We start from the raw sequence: 17,290 nt of genomic DNA on the forward strand, positions 1-17,290 counted from the left end.
AGGCAACCTCAACATGAATACTTGCAGGTAACATTTTGCATGTGTGATTTCCTAGTTTGTTTGGACATGCATGGATTTTCATGTTGGTGTATGGTTCTCTTATTGTCGGTGGCATGGTTTTCTTGTGTTATGACCATGATTTTCAGCCTAGCCTTGCCTTTTTTTGGATGCCATGTTGTTGGGATGTTTATTTCAATTTTTGAGCTTTGGTTTGCCGGATGGATTTTAGAATCTAAGGTAGAGGTGGTCTCGAGTTTCATTCTAAAAGGTCTAGAAATCCATTGAGTAATTTTGGAGGGATACTCGGTAAAGCCCGAGGGAGGAGTCTCAGTTTAGGGCCTAGTTATCTGGGCTTGGAATGCGGTAAAGCCTGAGAGACTGGTCTCGATTGGAGCATAGTGATCTGGGATTGGATTGTGGTAAAGCCTGAGAGACAATGAGATGAAAAATTCCTCAAGGATAGTGATGGATTCTGGATGGAATTCTAGGTTCGGTTCGGTTGTGATCAAAGCATCGGTTTTCATGTGATCGCGGTTTGATGAGGGTGGAGGTGGTTTAACCTCTAGATTCCCTTGATTCTTATTGGATTGGTTGTTCTATGAGATCCCACATTCATGCTTAGAATATGGCACGGGGGTGACTGGTTGAAAGAAATATTTGGTTCAGCCATGTCTATGGTCAGGTGGTACATGGAAGTCCCAAACTTGGTTAGATTTTCCTATGATTAATAAAAGCTAAGTTTTATTACTTTTTCACTTGTTTATATATGGATTTAATGGCTATAATATCTCTGATATTTATATGGTTTTATGCTAATTATAAGCATGGTTAAATGATTGGTTCATTTCATGGTTATTTCATGTATTTACTTGTAATTTTTAACTGGATGGATGCAAGACCTAATTGATGATATAATATTTCAATGGAGAAGGATGTGATCCTTTTGGTTATGTTTCATAAGTTCTTTCACTCATTTATTCTTTGTCTTGCATCCTATACATGTAGGTTGCATTGATGCCAAGTGTTTGACAAAATGTCAGTCTCAGTTGGGGATGCTCATGCCTATTCCTAAGGTTGATTTTTGATTTGTTTATATTGTCATCATGTCTTTGATGGATTCTAAAGATTATAAAAAGTTCTCGACAGAGGTCGGGATTCTGGGATACAAAATTGGATCAAATCCTAGGGACGATGGCGAAGGTCTACTGAAAAAAGTCCAGGCACGCTGGCACATAGGCATGTAAGAGTGACTTTCGCTTCTGGTCGATGTCTTTCTTATAACATGCGAGCGGCCAGGGGTTAAAAGGCTTAAATCATTAGTGGGACTCAGGGACAGGATGTCTGAGTGGCTGACATGTATCCTGAGGGTGTTGTTGCTGATGTGGATGGGTTTGTTTGATATGTTTTGTCAGTTCCATTTCCTTAAGGTCACCAAGGAAGTTGAATCCCTTATAGTAGCCTCTCTCGTCGCATGTTTACCCTGACTGTCTGGTTGTTTGGATGGACGTGGGAGGAGGGGGTGTTAAAGATTGGTATCAGAACGTGGTTACACTCTCCTTGGGTGAATGTGTTGGTCATGCATGCATGTCAGTTTCTTGTGTGTCTCTTACACTTCCATTCCATGTGCTTGTTGGATTGCATAATGATTGATCATGGTCGTAATAAGGTTGTCATGATGAACTTGATGTTGATTTTATGGAATGCATCATTAGAAGTATATGACTGGTTACATGATTATATGCAACTTTATTACACCCATGTAAGTTAGGTTGCATTCTTGATTCTTTGATTACATGTATTATTCTTGTAGGCTAGTTACAAGAATTGATCGTTTATGCTTGACTACATTTGTCCATGTGTATGTGTAGTCGATTAGGCATTGCTTATGCATGTTGATGGTTTCATGTGGAAATGTGTACAATGGAGTAATGGTTGTTGTCATGCATGAGGCCATGGTTTGTGAAGTTGATATGGTCATGCATTGATGACTAGACTCTAGCCAGAATGATGTGAATATGGTTTGGTACTCATGTGTTATATGTCTATATGTAGTTGTCATGCATGAATGGTCTTGGTTATAGTTATGCATGAATAGTAGGTCAAACATGACTTGTGAAGTCATGGTATGCAATTTAGGTCATCAGGGTGATATTGGTATGTTATGATGCTAATGTGTTGACTGAGATAGAATAGGAGATGCAGATCATCATAATGAGGTTACAACATTGGACTTTGGGATAAGTTCAGATTGTCATAAATGTATTGTATGTTGACATGCAGGAATTTAAGTTAAGGATTATTATATGCATTAGGTTTATGTACATGTCTTTTTATGGTATGATTATATTCACGATAAATGTTAGTTGATTAGTGTAGTTATATGAACATGTGTCAGAAAGTCAAGAATGATAGTAACCTACAGTTGTATGCATTTCTATTGTTGTTTTACATTAGATAACATGATGATTAGGTTATATGTTGTTGATGATCATGATATATAGCTTATTGTTGTTACATACTATTAGCTTGATGATTAGAGTTATCTCATTGAGATCTTGATGTTGTAATTTGGATTAGCCATATGTGCGATGGTTATGTGAATCATTGCATTGAAGATCTTGATGTTATACATCTTTTGTTAACCTGGCTTTGCCTATGCAGATGGTTATGGTTGTGATATTTTCGTATGAGCTGAAATATTTTTGATTTGGTGTCGTACTAATCTAAACCAATCGTACATATGTAATTTCTATGCATAAATGATAATTTCTTATGAGTTAGGATGTGAACATGTTAGTTAGTGATTTTTATGGATAACATGATATTATTTATATCTAAGTTTATGTGTTGAGAAGTTATATCGTGCAGACAAGATAGCCTCCCTTGAGATACAATAAGGTACGAGTTTGCTTATGTCATATATTTGGTACTTGACTATTTGATTATCGTCTAGTTAATTTATTTAACATGGTATGCTGCAAGTTGGTTGAATGTTTAATGAATTGCATAATAAGTGTATGTGTTCAAATGATTTTGTTTTAAGATGATTGTACTAACACATATATGTTGAGATAGTTGATATGTACTTGAGTATAGTAGGTGATAGTTGTAGCATTGTGTGTAAGGACTATGAGTTGACAATGGATTATGACATGATTGTTAGTCTTGGTAAAGGTTGATTTCAAATTGATAGATATATTGTCTTGATCTTTGAAATGTGAGACTGGAATGTGTGACAAGTGCAAGAAACATGCTTGGTAGTAGCGTGACAAGGTAATAGTTGATGTGTTTATATAACTAATAGTTGGGTGATGTGACAACGTATAGTAAGCCTTGATTGCAAGAAGGTAAAATGGTAAAAGGAAGGAATTGTACAAGAATTCATTTGGCTATGTTTGGAAACCCTAATTCAAAATGAATGAGTGATTTTCATACATGAAGTCTTCTTAACCTTGATTTGTCTAAAATTATATGGATATGTGCTATATTCTTGGACATGTAATTGATAGGTATATTATCTAGTCTCTAGTTATAGGTGGATTTGTCAAGGGAATTGGAGTCCCTTGAGAGATGGCATGGACATGTTTAGCTACAAAGAAACGTGTTTGGCACAACAAGATAACGTATCTAGTGTATTTTTATATTTATTTATGCACTGAGAATTATGTGTTTATGACAATATGATGCATGGGTTGCATGGAAAAGAGACTGCCATGAAATCTTGAAGAAGGCTCAGGTTGAGCTTCCCTTGGGAACCACGGGGATTGAGTCATGGTGTCTGATGTTGATCTTGTGCTTTGGTATTTTGCGATTGTTTTCCTTGATTTTTTATTTTGCGGGTCTCTCGTGCACAACAATGCCACTTTGTTGCGGTGTCGTATCGTTATTGGTTTTCATGGTTTTCTTCTTGTTTGTTTCTTGGCTTGCCTTTTATGTTTTGAGTCTTGGGAATTGGTTTGGGGAAGATGAAGAGTTGATGGAGCTTGGGAAAAGTTGTGTGGTACCCGACAGGTGATGTAAGACTTAGATGAATCTTTTTCATGAGTAAGCACAACGGAAGGTAAGACTATGATAGTCGATTGGATTGGTTGGGTCCATTATGGTAAATGGACGGTGGTAGCATAGACATGAGAAAGGCAACCAAAAAATGTAAACTAAATGGATCTAAGGTGTTGGATGCCTTGGCTATGTTGGGAATCATTTTTCTCAATGTCATGCATGTTGTGCATGAATAAATGAAGTTCTCTTAACCTTGACCTTGATATCTGGTAATTATGTTATGATCATGATTATGCTGATGTTTATATATATACATGTAGGTGTTTATCTATGTCATGTTTGACAAGGTCGTCATGGATCATGATTATTAACACTAACATTTATATGTATATATATGTGTGTATGTATGTCCTTGTCTAACAAGACCATGATTGTTTTATACTAATATATATCTATATCTATATCTACATATATATATATATATATATATATATATATATATATATATATATATATATATATATATATATATATATATATATATATGTATGTATGTATGTGTCCATGTATCTATGTCACTATCTGACAGGGTCATTAGGAATCGTTCTTGTAGAGGAATGATTTCTTATGTAGACGAATGACATGAAGAGGTTCATGGGCTTACGAGGAATCAATGGGGAGGAGTAACCCTGGAAAATATAGGAGGTCGATATCATGTGTTTATGAGTTGATATTACGTCTATGTTATGGACATGTTATACCAAGGGATACAAAAACGAAATTAAAGTAATGTGGTTTGCGACATGCTGGGACAAGCATGCATAAGACACTGGAACTAAGGTTGCTTGGTAAAGACAGTATGGTTTTGGATGTGTGGTGCTATTGTTGTGCGAATGTTACATATGTAATGGTATGTGCATCTAGTGTTGAATGTATATTGCATATGCAGTGCTAAGTATAGATGGAGACTTGTAGATGTTGGATATGTAGTAATTTTTTATAGACGATGCTATGTACAGGTGGTGTTGCATGCATGTTGTACATGTGGCGCTATGTACATATGGTGTTGTTTGCATGGTTGTACAAGTGGTGTTATGTGCATGTGGTGTTGGAAAAGCATGCATAAGACACTAGAACTAAGGTTACTTGGTAAAGAAAATATGGTTTTGGATGTGTGGTACTATTGTTGTGTGAATGTTGCATATGTAATGGTATGTGCATCTAGTGTTGTTTGGATATTTCATATGCAGTGCTACGGGTAGATGGAGCCTTGTAGATGTTGGATATGCAGTGGCTTTTACAAATGATGCTATGTACAAGTGGTGTTGCATGCATTTTGTACATGTGGTGCTATGTACATATGGTTTTGTGTGCATGGTTGTACAAGTGGTGTTATGTGCATGTCGTGTTGGTTACATGTTGTACAAGTGGCGAGGTGTGCAGGTGGTTCTGTGTACATGTCATGCATGTGGCATTGTGTACATATGGTGTCGTGCTCATGTTGCCCATGTGGTACTGTGTACATGTAGTATTGTGTACATGTTGTACAGTGGTGTAGTGTACATATGGCGTTGTGTACAGTGATGTTGTGCACAAGTTGTGCAGGTGGCTATAATATACAGGTGGTACTATGTACATGTGGTACATATGGTACTGGTGTATATGCATGTATTGCATGGTGTTTTATGATGTGTGTAATTGTATGTGTGTGATGCACACTATGTGTATGTGCACATGGTTTAGGAGAAGGCACAGGGTGTTTGTCTAGTGTGGCAACCAATCCAGAGTGCATACAAAATAAAGACAAAGGTAGAAACTAAGGATTAATGAAAGGATAAGTATCAATATTTTACTTCAGTTTTATTATGCATATGATTTATGACTATGGTATATGATTATTATATGTGATCTATGATTCTGGTTTATGATGGTTACATCTTATTTATGATCTTGATCTATGATGGTTGTGTTTTTTTCTAACCAGATGTGATATGTTTATACATGATGTTTTCATCAAACAATTATTTTGACTTTTTGAGACAGGAAATGAACACGTTTGCAAGTGTACCTTATTGATGAACTACCAATGAGGTATGATTTGAGGTTATTTCGATTTATTTGAATCTAATGGAAATTATGTGCTTGGAACATGAATGAATGAACTTGATCGGTTAGGTGGTTGAAATCGACTACAAGAATTGGTAGAAGTAGTAAAAGAAATTGGAACATGCAACAATATGCTAGTAAAGTACTTCAGGAGCAGAGCCATTGTGGGACACTGGTACCCAGTAGTGTCCATTGATTCCCATGAGAATGCTATGACCGATAAGATGGTTTTGAGGAATGTATATGCCTTGTTTGTTGATCTTTCGATGTGAGGAAGCCTTGCCAAGGGATGGATTTCCTGGGACAGGGGATTCCAGGGAACTTGGAAGGTGAGTGACTGGACAGAAGGGGGTGACCGGAATTTTCGAGGGACTGTGTAGCAAAGAAGGGAAGGTCGCATATGTATTTTTTTTGGTCATTATCATTGCAAGAGGGAATCAGATGCACATTGGGAGTGCACCCTGGAAGAATGAGCTGGTAACTATTCACTGAGGTGACAAGTGGCGCAGGATTATAACACTCGACATTGGATGCAGCTTTGACTGTGGTAGAGCATTCAGGACTTCCTGACAAGGCAGTGAATCTTGGTATTACTTTTGAGGGTGGAGTTGTGATCCTCTGGATTCCCTTGTTGATTGATATGGGAATCGTATCGTTTTACTTGCTGGTTCAGTAAATGTGCATATGTGGTTATTGTAAATATTGTAATGAGGTGTGCTATAAAGCTCTAGTATGTGGTATGGTTATTATATTGTCATGTTGTCATGATTTTTTTATTTTTAGCAGGTCTTTCATCTTAAATACTGCAATGAGCTAAGTTATAAGGCTCCATGGGCACTGTGTTTGTGTTTCAGCGGTTTTGCTGAGGTCATGGTGTGGTTTAACACAAAGGATGGTGTTCCCCAAGAGGGTCGGGGGGGGGGGGGGGGGTTCTGTAACAACCCTGGTGAAAATTCCATGTAATAATGTAAATAAAGGAAAAAATAAGACCACGGGTAAGTGTTACACAACATTTTGTCACTGTCCCTGTACTCCCCGTTCCTTGATCCCAGACGAACTCTACAGTGAACCCCGCATACTTTGCCTTCATGAAGAAACTCCCATTATGTCCCTCTTCATGAGCAAATCATTTCCTTTTTGCACCATTTCCCCTGAAACTTCTGTTTTGCCCAGTTTACAAGACCAACGCTAATGGCCTTTGTCTCCCCTGCACCGATGTGCAGTGATTAACACTATTCCCTGCACCAATTGGTGCGACTGAGCTATGTTCCAATCACGCTGGTCCTGTTCTGGAAAGTTTTTTAAATTAGAGCCGAAGCTTCCAGATCTAGAAGCTCCATAACGAAAGTATGGTAAATGGTTTGGCTGGATGGGGTTGAGGATGATAGTTTGGGCTCCTTTCCCGTATAATGATGGAACTAACTCAAGGGATAAGTCCTTCTCCCATGAGAAGAGGATCCATCTCCCATCCATATTTCCTATATAAACCTCCCTTCTTCCCAAGCACAATCTAGTTAGAGTTTTGGCTAGGTGTGAGTATACTATTTTGGATTAGACAAGCAAGCTATTACTAGTTGTAGCCATCTAGTTGTGTGAGGGAGAAGTGTGTTTGGTTTGGAGTGAATCCTAAAGGGAAGAGCCTTTAAAATATTGTTGTTTGAAGCCATCGTGGAGTGCTAGCAGAAGTGTGTGGGAAACCGGTCTTGTCAGAGGAAGACTGCAGCATCAAGACGAATGGTTGTAATCTCTCTTTGATATTAATATATGCAACTATCGATTGATTTCCTACATGTTTTGTAATATTACATATCCATGTCTTAATTCTTCTTAACTCATTAAGTAGGTTGAATTTTAATTTGTCTATTATTATGTTTGTGTGTTGTTGTTGTTTACTTGTTTCAGGAGCTTGAAGAAGGAAGCGAGAGATTGTTGGAGCGAGCAAGCGAGGACATAATTAAGTAGGATAAGCGACCAAGAGGTAGGCCCTCTTGATTGATTCTAACCTAAGGAAATATTCCATAGAATGTATCTGTTGTGGCTAGATCCATTATCGGGCTAGAGGAATTCGTTCGTGTCTGCACTTATAATTTTACTTCACCACAAATTGGCGACTCTGCTAGGGAGATCCCATCTTTTGTTTGTTTTGGATTTCATGACTTCATGAGAAATTTATAGTTTCACGTTTTCCCTTTGGTTTTGTTTCTTTTCTCCTGCTTACTGGCCTAGGTCTAAAATTCATAGTAGCAGATTTGGTCCCTGTTTTGATTTTTTTTTTAATTTTTCCTTAGTTACCTTAGCCAACGCATTTAATTTGCTGACAATCGCGCTGACCAACATGAATTATGGAGGAATAGTCACGCTGACAAGCCTCTGGTGCTTGTTATCAGTTAGGTAGTCGCGTCGATGCCTGTAAGTGAAGATTAGGGCTTGACCCCAATCTTGGCCAGTGTGTTCTGCTCTTGTGTTTTTGACCCCGTGAGCCTTTTTGAATGTTTTCTCCTTGATTAGAAAGCTACTTTTCATTTGGTTTTTGCTTGCTTGTTGGCTTGTCATCTTGTTATTTGATCGATCGAGTCATTGAGTTCCCAGCGACACTAGGGCATCTAGTTAGTCGCCCATTCAGTAGCTTGTGGACTCATTAAGTTAGGTTGTGGGTGTGTTTTCTCCTTGCATTTGTTTTTGGGTCCTTTTATGACTTTGACCTCTTTTTGCACAAGTTTGAAAAAGTTTCGTTTACTAGATTGAACGTCTTTTTCTGGCATGGATTACATTTTTGATCTTGTGTTTGGTAGAGTCGGTGTTTCATTGATCTGAATGAACTTCTCTTTTCATGTTTTCATCTGCTTGAAGAGCTCATAGTCTCGAAAACTTTTTCACTGAAAGATTGTATGCGAAAAATTGTTTCATTGTTTCATGAGAAAGTATGAAATTCTAGCTTGTTGCATCATTATGATTTGCATCTCTTAAAAACTAGAATTGCATCAGCATTTGATAAAGGAAGAGAAATTTTTTCATTTTGGAAGGACTGATAGATAAGTGCTTGTCAGAAAATTAGGAATTAGAATGCATTTTTCATTAGTTTAATTTTTGAAAAAGTGAAGTAGTGAAATATCATTTCATTTTAAGTTGCTTGATTGTTTTCATTTTATTGAGTAGTTTCTACCATCTCCAGTGTAGGCATTTCATCGAATTGAAAGGATCTTGTCCCATTTTGCATTTTAGGTTTTTCGAGTTGCATTGCTAATACCTAGAAATTGAAACTTAACTCAATATCAACTCTAAAATGGGTTCAATTAACCTAAGGTGCATTTGACATTAACGATCATATCTAGAAGGTCTAGGCTAGAGACGTGTTCCTACATCTTTAAACCTAGCAGCTGTCATTATCTTTGGCATTAGACAACGCTAACATGGATTTGTGCTCCCCGTACCATCGAGTATATAACGGAATACCCCACTAGGCTGTAATCCTTTTATCCTTAGGAAGTCGAGTCGGCCACCTTGCAAACGTGATACACCAAACACAACATTCGGGGAGATTGCTTGCTTGTACTTCTTGGTTCTCTAGGAGGTATTCTGTAGTTCACGGTTGCCTGGTAATCCTATTTACCTAGATCATCCAGAGTAGTCATTTGATATTTTTGACTCATTAAACTTAAAAGATCATTCAAGCACTTGTCCTTTCGATCTCATTTCCAAATCTTTTTTTCTTTCTCGACTCTTAAAAAATGAAAGAACATCAGTATTTTATGCATCTTAATAATTGATTTCCCATGATCCAAAACATCTTGTTAGTATTTTTGACCAAATCGTGAATTCCCTTAAAATGACATTTTTAAATCCTTGAAGTTATTTGTTCTGTCGACTAAGACAAGGTCATCGTGGCTGAACCATTTGGTTCACCCAATTCCTCTTCCTCTCCTCCATCTAAAAGATTGTCTGAGGAGCCGTTTCCTGAGTTATCAGGGTCACTTGAGCACCAAAATGTTGAACTCATAATTGTTTTGAGTGTTCAACCATTGTCATCTCGTCTTCTGCCTACTTTTGATTTAGGGTCATCTGTTGATCTTGGTCCGGAATCTCCGGATAATCCCATTCGAACTCCAGATAACTCACCAACCATTGATGGTCAACTTGGACTGGTTATCTTTCCTCTGAAACCTCTGTTTTATATTGTTGAGATATCACCGCAACTTCCTTATAGTCCGTACGACCAGCCGGGTGTTCCTTTGGAATTATCCCCCAGTACACCTTCGGCCATTCGTCGTCGTCGGTTTTCAAACATGGAACTTGAAGGCGATTCTCTAGTCACTTCTCCAGATGAGTTCAAAGTCTCTCCTCCACACACTGTTGAGGGGGGAGAATTGCAATTGCAGTTTCCTCCCGAGGGTTTCCCTTATTCGAAAGGTATTCCTGTCAGCTTGCCACCCAATTATGTGTCTTTGGGGCACTTAGTTTTAGGCACACCTAGTGCCTCATCACTCTACCATAATCATGTTTGGGCATCAAGCATCAGGCCTACTTCAAGTCCGTTCGTCATGAACGCGACATCCAAAATAGTTGTTACTTCAGTCCCGGTGCAACCCACCATCCCGAATACTCTTGTATCATCGATCCCAGTTACATGTTAGTCACAACTAGTAGTTTCAAAGATTGTCTCTGCCAATTCTTCTGCCCCATTAGTCAGTGGCTAGATTGCACCGACTGGGGGCAGAATCTGAATGTATCTATGGTGTCAGGTGCCACTAATGTGAATGGATCACAAGCTCACATGCTTGGTATAAACCAACCCTCTTCTGGTATTATTTATAACTATGCTGACCCTACTGGATCAAGCAATGTCCAGTACCAACAGGTTCAAAATCCTGTTGGTCCATCTAGATTGAGAAATGTTTAGTATCAGCAGCCCTATGGGGTTGAGGTCCAATACCAAAATCCTTACGTTCCATATGGTTCTCAAGGATTGGTTAGTCAACCTTGTACCCTCCAATCTGGGTATTACATCCAACCTGGCTACAGCCAGATTCAGTTCGGTAATTTCCCAGGCATTGTTCAAGTACCCTTGCAACAACAAGGACAACTTTTAGAACAACTAGGGTAGCCTTTGTTACCGCAAAGGAAACCTTTGTGGCAGCAAGGGATTTCCGCACAATAGCAAGGGAAAATTATCCCGCAGTAAGGTCACCTACAACAACTACAAGGTCAATCCTTCCAACAATTTCAGTAGGGCACGCAACAACAGATGCAATATGCTCCACATACCTCTCAACCCATACCCTTGCAGGGGAAACCTCTGCAAACCCAGGGACAAATTTTTCAACCGTAAGGTCAACCCTTGCAACAACAAAACCAACCAGGGTAGCAACAACCCTTGTATACATATCAACAAGGTCAACCCTTGCAGGGACAGGGTCAAGGTCAAGTCTTACAGTAGTAGGCATAGAATCCTCTTGTCCTAGGTCAATAGGTTCAGAATCCTGCCGGCCAAGGGCACCAGGTACAAAACCCCTACGTCCAAGGGAAACAAGTGTATCAACCTTATGGCCAAGGACTGCAGGTCCAGAACCCTCTTGTTCAGGGAAAATAGGCTCAACAACCCTATATTCCAGGACAACAGGTCCCATATCCATATGTCCAAGGTCAACGGGCTCAACAGCTTTTTAACCCATACGTTGCTTATCAGCAACCTATGCCTGGACAGTTTCAAGGTATTCAAGGTCAAAATCCTCCCTACAGTCAAGGTAATCCGCAATGGGGGTAGGCTCAGATGCCATATGGCTAAAATCCCCCACTGTGGGGCCAAAATCCTTATTGGCAAGGATGGGCTCCCTTATTGACCTCCCATGCCTTTTAACACTCAATTATCTTTCTTGGCTACACTTGAGTTTCTAGATGTATCGCACCTTGTGAATGATCCGATCCTTCATTCGTTGGACTGGCCTTCGGTGCCATCCAAGATACCAAGTGATTGCCCAAAGTTCGATGGAAAATATAAAGAAGATCCTCAGGCCCATGTGATGACATATCACCTTTGGTGCTCATCGAACTCATACGTGGACGATTCCATTTGTCTTCGTCTTTTCCAATGAACCCTCATGGGTGTCGTAGCCAAAAGGAACATCGAGCTACCTTGAAGTACTTTCCATGACTTCAATTTGTTAGCCATGGCTTTCCTCATGCATTTTCAGTTGTTGGTTCATTATGAAGCTGGCAACTATTTTCTTACATCGCTTAAGAAAGACACTGCGACGCACATCTCTGATCATATCCATGAATGGAGACGTAGACGTCGCCTGATCAAATTTGAGATAGTTGATCAGTTGCTCACTAAAAGGTTTACCAAATCATTCATATCCCCAATTGCTCACGATATAGCTATGCGTATATGCATCACTGAAGCGCAAGCCATCGCTCGTGCCCAGTATTTGGACCTAGTTTACTCTTAGTCTGGCACTTTATACGAGTTGTTACCCAATGCTTCGGGACCATCATTCGATCCCGCAGCATCAAAGTCACCAGTTGTTCCTCCCGTTGATGGAGTTATTGGTTCAGTATCTTAGACCCCTGCTAAAACTTCTTCCAAACATAAGTCGGTCTCGAATGCTACCCCTAATAGTTCATCTCAAAATCTGTTAGGCCCTGGTAAAACCTCAAAGGTCCACACTATCCAGTCTACCACAACAGACAAATCCTTGAAAGGGAAAAAGAAAGGCAAAGGCAAAGCTAAACCTGATGCCCAGAAAGAGGGTCCTCCCAAATCTTCTGCTGGCAAATCTTCACAACGGAAACCTAAGTATCCCTACCTCATTTGCGAGGAAGATCACTACACTAAGGATTGTCCTCGACGATCTGAAGTTAGTTGCCTACTCAAAGGGACCCTTGCTGTCCTTAAAGGGACATTTCCATCTTAGCAAACTCAAATGGTAGACCAACCTCGATCTTCTTCCTCTGGATCTCAAGTGTTCATGATGAGCACGACCATTAATGTAGCTACCCGATCGAAAGATTATCAAACTCCAGCTTTGACAGCTGGGAAAGAAAAATAATCTGCACCTTCTTCTTTTACCTCGAGTTTTGGCCCTCTACAAATCGAGCACCCTAACCCTGATTCTGCTACGCAACCACCCTCTCGAGGTGTGCTGCGGAAATCCTAGTATAATCCCAACGCCCGAGCCGCTCAGCACTACAATATTGTTGAAGATTTGGCTCAGGTGCTGTTAGCCATGTTGGCTCTCGAGGTACTCCAAAGCTGCCCATCGCAGTGGAAATATTTGCTCTCAACTATCGGGGGCATCGATCCCACCAATTCTAATTTGATATGTTTTGATCTAGAGAACCATGTTCCATGAATCCCTCATCATATTGCCTTTCTTATTTAGGTAATCATTAACGAGAAGACCATCCACCACACTGTCATTGATGAAGGTGCTTCCACCTGCATCATGTCAACTACATGTTGGAAGGCTAATGGTTCCCCTGCACTGAACCAGTCTCCGAACACATTGGAAGATTTCGATGGGTGTGATTCGCGACCCTTCGGTGTCTTACCTAACCTTGCCATCACCCTGGAAGGAAAGACAGTGCAAGTCGAAGTAGAGATTGTTGATGCCAATCTCAATTATAATCTTCTACTCGGTCGAAGTTGGACTCATGCCATGCATGCCGTGGCCTCCTCTTTTTTTCACGTGATCTGTTTTCCCCATCAAGGGAAGATTGTCACCTTTGATCATCTGTCTTTCTTTGCCTCTTCCTCCTCAGATGGCAATGTTTCGTACATCAAGCACTCTGGTGCTCCCTATGCGAGTGTGGGGGAAGGTCTCTTCAAATATTCTGCCTTAATGGGAATTTTTCCACTCCCACCTCCTCATATTGCCTCTGTCAACGACTTGGTCAAATCTATTCCCTGGGTCATACCTGCACCAGATCTTGTTGATGCTTGGGGTGAGGTCATGCCACTTAGTCCCACCGAAGTCAATTACATGGTAATTGTTTCAGCTTCGAACTCTACATCCTCTGATTCTCATATGTCGAAGACCTCTCTCGATATGTATTCTCAATCCCTCTGGCTTGGCACTTTGGAGTCATCTGATCCCTTAGCTGAGACCTTCCTCACTGATGACGATCTCATGGAAATCATGTCTCTGGAGGAACCACCATGGATCGATACTTATCATCGCTCCTCGTTCCTGCATCGCTCGGTGGTCATGTCTACTGCTTTCGAAGAGTCCTAAGGAAATTTCCACCCCCAACTGTTACTCATGAAGTATGGTCGGAAGGAAATTTGGGTAATATTACCCAAACGATGCCGATTGACATTTCTATCAAACTTGGTGTCATTGAACATGTTCATATTGGGGTATCTTGTTCTCCAGATGAGATCAAAACATATACTCGTCTATTTCAGGAATCCTATGATGTGTTTGCATTGCCTTATGAAGAAATGCCTGGCATCGATCCTAGCATTGTGGTGCATGAAATACCAACGTATCCACATGCAAAGCCCGTTCGCCAATGGCTTCACCCGGTGCACCCTAGGAAGGCCACTGTTATTAAGGGTGAAGTCGAAAAGCTTCTCAAAGCTGGGTTCATTTATCCCATCCCCCTTACAGACTGGGTGTCCAATATTGTTCTGGTCACTAAAAAACAAGGCACAATCCGTGCTTGTGTGGATTATCGAGATCTTAATCGTGCATGACCTAAAGACAACTATACTACTCCCTTCATTGATCAAATCATTGATGAATGTGTTGGGAGTGAGATTTTTTACTTTATGGATGGTTTTCCTGGTTATAACCAGATTAATATCACACTGGCCGACCAAGAAAAGAAAACCTTTATCTACCCATGGGGTACATTCACGTACAAGAAGCTCCCTTTCGGCCTCAAAAATGCTGGAGCCACGTTTCAACGGGAAATGTCCTATGTGTTTCATTATATTCGCAACATTGTCCAACCTTACTTGGATGACCTTCCTGCCCATTCTCGTAAGCACTAAGATCACCCAGACCATCTTCGACAGATTTTTCTACATTGTAGACACTATAACTGTTGAAAAGCGTGCAACAAGAAATGCTAAATTTAGAAGGTGCTATAAATAGTAGTCCTAAAAATAGCATTTCTAAAAATAGAAGTTTGGCCAGTGAAGTCATTGACCACCTTGGGTGTGAGGTGAAACTGCTAAAAATATAAAGTTCTAAAAATAGCATTTCTAGGTCCCTTCCTATTTTTAGCAGTCCCTAGTCTAACTATAGGAAGTAAAAACAAATTTGGTCTTAACAGCAGTTTAAAATATTAATTAATTAATCTCCATGAGTTAATTAGTTATGGAAAATTAAACTAGAAGTCTTTGTGAGATCATGCAATTATTTTCTCTCTTGATTTAGGAATTTATCCCTTGATTAAAGGAGATAAGGTTTAGTTCTATAATGAGAGGATCAATTGACTTAGTTTTACTTAGTCAAGTCTAGTTAGATTAATTTAACAAGTTGTTAAATTAATGAAATATAGTTTGTTAATGCTTCAATGCATGTGACAACTATTATTTCAGATAATTGTGTATTCACTCATGGATAACTAATGCATGTCAATTCTGTTAGAGACCCAGTTGAGATCAGATGAGGGATAGTGTACTATCAGATGCTTGGATATTTCTAGTAAGTATTCCTTGCATGGAGAAGAATGTATTTCCAAGAGAAATTCGAATTATAGGAGATTGGAGGGCTTGTGGTCTATATATTGAGGCCTAGTGAGTCTATGATCTTAATCCTTTGATTGCAGGAAGTACATGATAGCTCTTGAGCTGATTCTTTTTGTAGACAGAAGAGGATTTCCACTTGATTGATAATACAGTGTTGGGGTTTTATGATGGTGCTTTCCCTAGTGATATATCTTGTGTTATGTGTGATTATTTCTCTTGATCAGTTATATGTGTTTATGCTTGATGTTGCTCATGAAATCAATTTTGCTTCCGCTTAATGTTTTGTAGAACTAGATCAAGTATTATGCTTTAGGACATTGCATATATCAATTTGATCTATAGGTGAGAATTTCTACATGGTATCAGAGCTATTTGATTTGTAGAAAAATTCTACATGGTATCAGAGCACTGGTAATCAAGCAAGGAACAATATACAAGCAAGAGAAAGAAAGTCGAAGTTTATTATTCGGGATATAGATATCTATTTCTCATCACAGTTCAGATTTCATCCGGATGGCCTTCACTGGTTTGAGGCTTGAGTATGCCCTTGAGGGCAGCTCAAACTATATAGCTTGGAAGGATCGCATGGAAGCAGTATTGGAAGATAATGGCATTAAGGACTACATTGATCAAGATGTCCCTAAGCCTACTGATGCTACTCAGGTTGCAGACTGGAAGAAGAATGTGGCTAGAGCTAAGAGAATCATCCTGGAGGCAATTCAAGATCACATAGTCTCGAGCCTCCATGGGAAGGAGACTCCATTTGCAATGTGGAAAACATTGAAATATTTATATCAGAATAGCAGTGATCAGAGGAAGCTGGCACTGAAGGACAAGCTTCGAAAGATCAAGTGTGAGAAGGGCGATACGATCACTACATTCCTGAACAAGCTCACCAACTGCAGAGATGAGCTTGCAAGCATAGGGATCACTACCGTGAGTCTAGCACTTCTTGGCCTTCCTAAGAGCTGGCATAGTTACCAGGACTCGGTTAATGGAAGGGACAAACTACCAGATTGGGAACGACTATGGTCGGATTTGATGCAGGAGGAGATCAGACGGAACACCAGAGATGGAGCTTCTTCATCAAAGCATGATGAGGAAGAGAACTTGGCTTTAGCATCTAAAGCTAAGAAGGGGAAAGGGAAGTCATCCCAATCTAAGTCTTCTCAAGGAGGGAAGAAGTTTGACAAGTCGAAGGTGAGATGCTTTCATTGTCATGAGTTGGGTCACTATGCTACTAGTTGCCCAAAGAAGAAGTCCAAGAAGGGTTCCTCCAAGGAATCTGATGGTGATGCATTAGCTTCACAATTTGAGATGGATTTCTCACTGATTGCATGCATGGTTTCATCCAACATGGGATGTGTTTGGTACTTGGACAGTGGAGCTTCTTTCCACATGTCAGGTGACAAGACTATTTTCAGCACTTTGGAGGAGAAGGATCTCCAGATACGGATCGAGATGGGCGATGACGGAAAGTACCGTGTC

This window comes from Pinus tabuliformis, chromosome 1_2, assembly GCF_031772625.1.
Source record: "Pinus tabuliformis cultivar Carrire ecotype Pingquan chromosome 1_2, CPIR1, whole genome shotgun sequence".
In the NCBI taxonomy this organism is placed as follows: Eukaryota; Viridiplantae; Streptophyta; class Pinopsida; order Pinales; family Pinaceae; genus Pinus; species Pinus tabuliformis.